The sequence below is a fragment of the Pelodiscus sinensis genome, chromosome 23 (assembly GCF_049634645.1).
Source record: "Pelodiscus sinensis isolate JC-2024 chromosome 23, ASM4963464v1, whole genome shotgun sequence".
Classification (NCBI taxonomy): Eukaryota; Metazoa; Chordata; order Testudines; family Trionychidae; genus Pelodiscus; species Pelodiscus sinensis.
In genome coordinates this window covers 7,995,866-8,005,568 of record NC_134733.1, presented here as the reverse complement: position 1 = coordinate 8,005,568, position 9,703 = coordinate 7,995,866, and positions in this window count along the sequence as shown.

The window sequence follows — 9,703 nt, the reverse complement described above, 5'->3', positions numbered from 1 at the left end:
CCCAGCGCTGAAGAGGGAGAAAGACACAGACACCCCCAGAGAGGGGAGCGGGGAATTGACCCAAGAAGCTGGATAGCCCCCCCCCCGAAGCGGCATTGAGGGGGGGCGGCAGCAGGGCGCTGGAGATGGGGTGCTACTGCCCCCCTTCAAGTAGTTCCCAGGATAGTCCCCATTGTAGGGTGTACAGTTTGATTCCATGACTCTCAGCACTGCCCCTGTACAAATTGTTCCCACTCCCCTGTGAACTCAGTAAGAGGGTGTGTAGCCCCTGGTGAGGGAGCAGGCCATCATGCCCTAGCTGGCGACCTGCCACACCACCTCAGATGCTGGTCAGTATTCCACAGGGGCGGTTGGTATCCAGGCAGGTAGGGTGTGCAACCCGACTGCGTTTTCTGCACTGCCCCTTCTTCCTCTGGCTGCTAGTGCTCCCAGTTCTCACCCCCTTGGCTGCAAATCAGCCGTGACCGTGAAAGATTTTTGCAGGTGCAAATGTTATTGTTTAAAAGCAAGCATGCAAAAATGTCTTCCCTGAGGCCAGGCCTCTTTGGAAGCTGCTAAAGGGTCAGGGTGTTTTTAATGTCACTGCACATCCCTCCATTGCTGCCTCAGTTCTTACAGCCCCACAGGAAAGGGTGATAAATCCTTTTGACCTCCAGAAATACCACTTCTCATCAGTGACTAGCCTGCCCTGGGAGTTGAGGACATTGATTCTTGCACTGTCACTGCTTTAAAAAGTCCCAAAGTGTTCCAGCCACGCCCCAAATTAGTTTCAGCAGTGTGCTATGGGGCTGTGGCCAAGTACTGTGGGGTAGCATCACTCCTCCCAGGGAACTGTGGAAGTCTGGGAAGAAATTTCCAGAAATCTCTCCCATTTCATAATCTGCTCCTTCACACTGTTTTCCCTTCTCGCTACCAGAAACCTGAATCCTGCGCTGATCAATGCAGCTGTTTTGTCCATTTCAAGGTCTACCATAGCAGCCGGACATTCAGCAGGGAGACAGAGGATGAAGCTGAGCACCTGTTGCAGGCTTTCACTGAGTGATGGCACCTAGAGAGATGGTTTGGGTCCAAACAGTGATGAGGCTGGAGTGTGATACAAATCTGAGAGCACCAAAAGTGGCTGTGGGACATTCAGCTGCAGAAGGCCACATGCCTGGAACTGTGTGCGGAGCTCACCCCAACCCTACAGAGACTAAGAACCGCATGGACAGTAGAGAAACAGGTGCCGCCAATCACTATCTGCAGGTTGCAATGCTGGATTGCTCTCAGTTGGTGAACAGCCAGTTTGGTGCTGGAAAATCTGTGGTGGAGGCAGTGGCCACCCAGGTGTTCAAAGCCATTAAGAGTGTCCTGCTGTGGGGGCTTGTCAGGCCAGGCAGCCTCCAAGAAATACTAGATGGATTTGATTTGATGGACTTCCCAAGGCTGCACGTGGCATTTCAAAGCAGCAATGCCGTGTGGAGCCCGGGGTCAGCTGCTTGAGTCCCCTGCTGGCCCCTAGGGCTGTTGCTACACTTCAAAGGTGGAGACACCCTTATCGACTAAACAAATAGTCGATGCAACTTGCATCAACAATTCGATTAGCCAGTTAATCTAAATTTAACATCCCTACCCCTTGTTTTGCTGCTGAGTGCATAAACAGAAAGGGGTACTTCATCATGCAAGCATCACGGTAGGTGATTTACTGACATTTAATGTTGGCTGGTCAGGGAACGTCCTGGATGCTCCCATCTTTAGGAATTCAAGACTTTTTGAAAACCTGAAAGCAGGGACTCTTTTCCCCGACTGTCCTGTTGACATTAATGACATTGCAATGCCAGCTGTGATTCTTGGCGACACAACCTATTCTTTGCTTCCCTGACACTTTACTCCAATCATTGGCAACCTGGAGAAAAGCAAGGAAAGATTTAACCATCCCCTGAGCCAGTGCAGGATGGCTGTGGAGTGTCCTTTGAAGGGCAGATGTCTCATGTCAAGGCTAAATCACCATGAGGGAAATATTCCTGCTCCAAAGCGCCCTTTGACAGTGTGCATTTCCCAGGCAGTGTGTTACTTTGTGTTAGTGTACATAGTGTAAAGGCAAAGAGGAGTCTTGTGGCACCTGAGGCCACATCTCCACTTGCCACGCTGGAAATGGATCTTCTGGCATTTGATTTAGCAGGTCTAGTAAGGACCCACCAAATCGAACATTGAGGGCACCCCCGGATTGGTGCTGGTACTCCTTGATTTGTGAGGAATAAGGGATGCTGATGGGAGCATTTGTTCCTGTCAGCCTCCCACTGTGGAGACACAGTGCCAAATTTGGATTGAGGTGTCAGCTCCAGCTACATTATTTACATACCTGGAGTTATGTACCTTAAGTTGACCTTCTAGGTCTAGTATAGAACTAGCCTTTGAGACTAAGAGATGTATTAGGGTATAAGCTTTCGTGGGTAAAACCCACTTCATCAGATGAATTGGAGTGGAGTTTACAGAGGCATGTATATATATATAAGGACAATCAATTGTTTTTAGGGAGAGGGGTGTTTTTCCCTTCTGTCTCATAAGACAGGGAAAATACAGCTGGCTTTTCACAAACTAGAACTTTTCTTAAACTTCATGGCTACGTCTACACTGGCACCCTTTTCCGGAAATGCTTAAAACAGAACAGTTTTCCGTTATAAGTATTTCCGGAAAAAGAGCATCTACATTGGCAGGATGCTTTTCCGGAAAAGCCCTTTTTCCGGAAAAGCGTCCGTGGCCAATGTAGATGCGCTTTTCCGGAAAAAAGCCCCGACCGTCATTTTCGCGATCGGGGCTTTTTTGCGGAAAAGACTACTGGGCTGTCTACACTGGCCCTTTTCTGGAACAGTTTTCCGGAAAAAGGACTTTTGCCCGAGCGGGAGCAGCATAGTTTTTCCAGAAAAGCAGCTGATTTCTTACAGTAGATCGTCAGTGCTTTTCCGGAAATTCAGGGGGCCAGTGTAGACAGCTTGCAGCTTATTCCGGAAAAGCGGCTGCTTTTCCGGAATAAGTGGCCCAGTGTAGACACAGCCCATTTGTAAAGAACTAGTGTACGAGCTGGCTGCACACAGCTGCATCAGAGCAGGCAGGAGGTGCATTCAGAGCAGTTGTTATTATTGTCCTATCACATGGAAGGCCAGGGACACTGCTGCTGGGCGGTTGGGAGCCTCAAGGATGAAGCCTACGGCCCTAGCCAGAAGGAGTCATTCTCCATGTTGCCAAATGGCTGCTGAAGTGCCAGGCTTTAGCGTTTGCTCTTTAATGTGCTCTAGCAACTGGCTTTGTGGTTTAAGTCCTTCTGAATGAGGTCGTACCGCTCTTGATCCTGTTGGTCTTTTTGCCTCTCTCTCTGCTTACATTCCCCCCAGGACTGAGTCTCTCTGTCTTCAGTCTGGACTAGTTCAGAGAACGTATCTTCTCTTGTCCTTTTCCTTTGTTTCCTTATCATGCTGAGTCACTCAGCAGGAACCCCGCAAGGTCAGAGACAAGCACGCAGACAGAGAGTCACTGTTAGGGGGAAAAAGGGAATCCCAGACAGCAGAAGATAGATGGGAAAACCAAGGGAGCTGCAGCTGTTAAAGGTGTATAAAGATATGCAATGAGTAGTCCTTTAGCATCTTAGAGACTAGCAAATATATAGACATGGTAACACGAGCTTTTGTGAGCAAAACCCACTTCTTCAGATGAGCAGAGCTCATATCTTTTTGTTAGCCTCTAAGGTGCTACAGGATGACTCGTTTTTTAAAGTTACAAACTAACACGGCCACCTCTCTGAGACTTTTAAAGATACGCAGTCGCACAATCACCTTTGCTTCACACATACACAGGGAAAGAGATGGAGAGCTTGTATTCTCCCTTTAACGGTACCTTCATTATTCTTTCTTGTCTCTCTCACAGTTGAGAGAAGGAAACTGTGGTTGCAGGCCTAGCTCAGGGCTTGTAGTTGTAAGTGTAGTAGTGTACTGTGGAGAAATGAAATGATTGAACAGCTATGACTTCCTCAGTCTCACTTAGTCACTTTCCTACCATACAACTTCCTCCTGCTTCCTGCAGCTATAGATTCTCCAGGGCTGACCAGACAGTCTTGTGCCAGTAGGCTTAGTTTCACTTTTGTGGCAGATATAAAATGGCTCAGTTCCCACTCTGTATTTTGGTTCAAGTGACTTGCCCAAGGAAGCTCAACTTGGCTGCGGGGGGATCCAAGAAGCCGGAAGGGGAGGAAGGCTGGGGCAGGATGGGGCTGGCAGCCAGGGGAGGAGGCAGAAATGACCTCCCCTGGTCTGGCAGAATCCCTTCTCCAGGAACAGTCAGGTCCCGAGGGTGCCAGACCAGGGAGGTCCAACCTGTAAACGGAAATCCTCTCCAAGTTATTTCACAGGAAATAAAAAGGCAAAAGAAGTTAGGCTGTCCCCTTTTTGAGTCCCAGAAGAAACATTACACCAAAAGACTGAAATGTTTGAGTCTATCAGGTGCCGTTTTGTAACAGTCCCACAATGTGGTATATTTTCAAAGCATGAATTCTGAGAAACGAGAGAAATCAGAAGTTCACAGCTGTAGCAGAATGTGGAAGCATATATGTTGTTCCTTAATCTCTTGTACCATTCAAGTGATGTAATATAAGATACTGCATGATCTGTGCTGGTAATTTATATAGTGGTTTGTATTCAAAACTCCAAAACATGGCAAAAGTTCAGAGTTGTGTCCTGGTCATGTGACCGGTCCTTCATTGTGTTTGTAGTCCCATCGACTGCTGGACTGGTAGTGTGTTTTAAGATATCTGACTAAAAAGTGCTGCTTACAAAAGGAACTGCCTATTATTTATAAACTGCTAAGCCAGAAAAACTATGTAGAGAATTGAGTAGATAAATAACAGATCTGGCAAAGGAGTTGGAGGCTCACCAGGTAGATTTGTGTGTCACACATTGTAGCTGTTACTACTTAGTTCTGTTCAGAAATATACAAGGCAGGACTTGTGTTAGTAGGCCCAAGCTTTTGCACCATAAGAAGCTTGGCTGCATATACAGATCAGAGCAACTGCAATAATGAATGGAAAAAGTTCCCCCAATTCTCCCACCACCTTGAGCTGTGTAAGAAACTGAAACAGGACTCACTACTTCCACATTCCACTTCAGCAGGGCCAGGACTTTGGCCCAAATCCCCAAAAGCATTTAGGCACCTGCCTCCCATGGGATTTAAGTGCCTTTGAGGCTTTGGAACGTCCTCCCTAGTGTGCAGACGGAATGGAGAAGAAGGGACGTGTGAAAGGCCAGAGAGGAAAATATCAGAGTGGGCTTTGTTGCTGGCTCACTACTTTGGAGGTGAATTGCAGGGGGCACTCCTCTCCCTGTTTGGTGGAGATGCCATCTAAAGCCAGGGAAATCCCAGCACTGGAGAAAAGGGCACTGTCATTTCAAAGACAGTGCCATGCTCATATCGCAATCTATTCCCCAGGATGCGTGTACGCAAAAGCCCTATTTAGATGCACAGCTTGGCAGTTCTCTTGACTTCCTTTGTACTTTTGCTTAGTCCAGAGCGGGGGTGGGCAATAATTATTAAAGAGGGGGCCAATTCACAAATTTCTGAAGTGGCCCAGGGCCGCCCCAGAAGGAGCAGGGTCTCAGGCAGAAGGGGCAGGACCAGGAGACTTCTCGAGCTCCCCTGCCCACAGACTCTGATTGGCCTAGGAGTGGGAGAGCACGTGAAATCTTTGCCCCCTGCCTGCACCCTGCCAGAAGCATGCGACAGCTAGAGAGAACCACCAGCTGTATTGAAACAGCTGGCAGTTCCTTCTGGTGCCCTGCGCTCTTGGTGGGGGGAGGAGACTTCGCATGCTCCCCCATCCCCTGGTCTCGATTGGCCTGGGGGCAAGGGAGTGGCAGGGCCACCGCGGGCCAGTTCAACTGTCTTGGAGGGCTGGATTCGGCCTGCAGAAGCTGTCTTGCCCACCCCTGGTCCAGAGCAAGACCTCCTGTATGATTATAGTTTATTTAGTGAGTGCCATAACTTGGACTGATGTGGCTGCCATTTAGTGCTTGCCATTCATTTCTTCTTATACAATAAAGCATTTTCCTTCCCTTTATTCTTCAGTGTGTTGTGCAGTTAATTCATCCCTACGTATCACTCTGGGATTGTGTGTCATGGATTCAAAGGACTCAGAAGTATCTGAACGATCCCCTGGATCAGAAAACAACGGGAGCTATTGTATGCCCTGTGCAGTTGCACGTCTCTCATGCCTATCTGTGTTATTTCTTATCTCTGTTTTGTTTTGCTTGTCCCTTGTAAATTGCCTCACTGTCAAACTTTGTTGCACTCTCTCCAGCGGTCTCTGTTGCATTCCCCGGGCATGATAACTAAAGCAACACAAACACAGTAGAAAAGTTAAGCAGGAAGCTATGGAACAGGATCTGCAGGGAGAATCCAGGGGCACAAAAGCTCGTTAATGGGATATGGAGATTTTCACAGCTAGCTTGATAGGTTCCGTCTAGCTCAGCTGAGCAGCAACAATCAGCAGGCTGCTTAGTGGCCTATGCCTGCAGGAGTCACAGCTGAGGGCAACTGCTGAGCCCAGAGCTGAGGCCACAAGCTGAACCCCAGGTCAAGGCCAGGGCCTGAGGCCAGGAGCAGAGCTGGGTGCAAAACCTGGAGGTGGTGCTGAACCCTCTGTACTCATAAAGCCATGAGAAATCACCCATGGGATACTTGTCTGGGGTTGATTGTCCCGAGGGAGGTGAGACTGGCTACCGGAGGCTGTTTTTAGGGAGAAGGGACACGTGCTCACACAAGGTACTGCCAGGAAACCAGCCCCGATTCTTTCTATTAGAAACGATGTACAAATGGCAGCCTTTACGCCATGAAACACAACCCCTGAATAGCAGGTGCTTTCAGTGCTTCAGTGGCTTGTACCTGCCGCAGTCGCCTGCGCTGTGGATTGGCCACAGAGTCATGCGCAGTAAGACACCCCTGGAGCTAAAATTAGCTCAGCCCAGTACAGAGTAGAGCGTGATTCCCAAGTGGTTTAATTTGTGCCTCCCTGGGGCTTGCAAAGAGCCTCCTCGTCTCCCTTTATCTCATCACTTTTGGCAGCCGTCACTTGTGGACAGGAACATCCCCGAGGTTCAGCGATATTTGCCACGCAGGCAGCTGCTGAGATGATTATGTCAAATCAGCCGGTTGGCCTCTTCGCTTTCATTCCTAATGACGCTCCCCTTGGAGCGGCCGCTCCAAGCCAGACGTGTCGTTTCTCAAGGGCGGAATTGTCGGTGAGGCTCATTCACTCCCCTGAACTGTGAATTAAATGAAGGGGGCTTTGCGCCACAAAATCCTGCTCTGCATGGTTTGGGGATCAGCCAAAGCCCATTACGGACAATGAGAACCCTTCCAGATCCCATTGGATCAGGTCCTGAACTGCCTGAAGCAGGGAAGAAGCTGACCCTGCATGAATGTTTCATAGGTGCGTGAGGCTGGAGGGTTTCCAGGACGTACAGAGCTGATGGTTTGTTTCAATGGCTGTTAGCACCCCTACTGCAAAAATAGTTACAGCTAGGGATGTCAAATCCCATTTAATCACTTCACTGCTTAAATGTATTGGGCGGACAGGGAGATGGTAGCAATCCCACACACCCTGCCATGGGAGCTGCTTTGACCAGGCTGGAGCTGCCTGCAATTCACCAGACTGGGCCCACCTTGGGCGGGGGCAACTTCAGCCCCCACTGGTTAACCACAACCAGCAAGCATCACCCAGTTAACCATTCACATCCCTAGTACCAGCACCCCTGGAATGCTTCCTCTGCAAGAGCTCTCTTGGTAAATTAACTTTGGAGAGTGACGTGCAGAATTGGGATTGCTTTGATTTTCCCACCTTTGATTTTTCTGGCATAAGGGAGGGAGCTGGGGTGGGTTCTTGAGTGCTGTAGAGGCATAAGGATCTTGTGCAAAACGGGGGGTTTGTGCAAAACGGGGTTTGTGCAAAACGGAAGCAGTTACACTGCTTTTTTTGGTGCAAAAATCCTTTGCGCAAAAAGAAACAGCAGAAAATATGCGAATGAGATCATGACTTTTCAGTCAATCCTCTTAACATCATGGCTTGATTTGGAAAGATTTTCTCTTTGCAGTGGATTCTTTGTTCCCACGCAAGTGATAGATCCAGCACTATATTTTGATTTAGACCAGCTTGCAGACGCTAATGTAGCCTTTACACAGCTAATGAATCCTGCCTGCCAAGGAATTGGTTGTCTAAATGCTGCTCTTTGCACTCACAGTTAATTGCAGCTATAAAAACAAAAGCGAGGGTGAAGCCCCTTGTAAAGGCTAACAGCACAATGATTTGTAACAATGTTTGCCACTGTTTATTTGTCTACACTATAAGGGTACGTCTAGACTACAGGCTTCTGTCGACAGAAGTTTTGTCGACAGATACTGTCGACAAAACTTCTGTTGACAAAGAGCGTCTAGACTACATTGAGTTCTGTCGACAAAGCAAGCTGCTTTGTCAACATGGTAGTGTAGACGCAAAGGTAGTGTAGAAACTCTGTCGACAGAAGGCGTTATGCCTCGTAAAATGAGGTTTACCAGCGTCGACAAAACTGCTGAGTTCTGTCGACGTTATGTCAACAGAACTCAGCGGTAGTGTGGACGCAGGTATAATTTTGTCGACAAAAGTCCACTTTTGCCGACAAAACCCTGTAGTCTAGACACACCCTAAAGTATAATGGGCTGCCACGCAGCATTTTAATGTGACAGCACGGCCACGGCAGGAGCACGGGGAGAGAGATCTCCCAGCGCTCCATGTAAACCACTGCTGCGAGGGGAGTAGCTTACTGCTAGGGTTGCTGGATACTTTTAAAAAAAATACTGAACATGGCGGGGGAAAAAACTGGTTGAGAACCAAATCAACCCAACCCAACCCAACCCAATCCAACCCCAACCCCAACCCCAAACCCAAACCAGGGGACCAAAGTTGTTGAGCAAAAAAAAAAAAAGCCCCAAAAGAAAGAGGCACTGCGCCTTTAAATCCCCATGCTCACCACTCTCCCCACCCCCACCAGATGCGGCAGAGGAGGAATGTCCCAAGCAGCCTTCCATCAGAGGAAAACAGTACATGTTACATGTCCGGTATTTTCTGATTTTTTTACCAGACAGAGACCAATACCAGACGCCTGGCAACCCTACTTACTGCACTTGGAGCATGGTTCACAGCACTGTAGCCCACTTACACTGGCGCTTTACAATGCTGTCATTTGCTGCACTCAGGGTGGGGTGATTTTTCACATCACTGAACCAGAAAGTTGCAGCACAGTAAAGTGCCAGTGCAGACTCTTAATATGATTTCTACTCACTAGCCTAACACACAGTAAGGCCCAGATCCTTCAATTTGCTTTACACAGGCAAACCCCCTGCACCTACTCCCCATCACTATTCGAGCTTCACCTGAACCCAGGGTCTGTGCTTGCTGAGTTTGCAGTAAAACTGGGGCCCGGTCACAATCAGGTGAGCAATGACCACGTTGGAAAGTGGTGTCCTGGCCAAGCCATCTCAGCTCAGTTTTGAACAAACCTGCCACTGATCAGCTAAGAACTCTTGCCTTTAAATTCCAGTTGCTGGCAATAACATTGGCAGTGGCGCCCCTTGTCCTGAATCAGGGCTGTTGGTGTGTCTATACTGTGGATAATTGCGTTCTTCCTGCAGCTCAGAGTTAGACTCA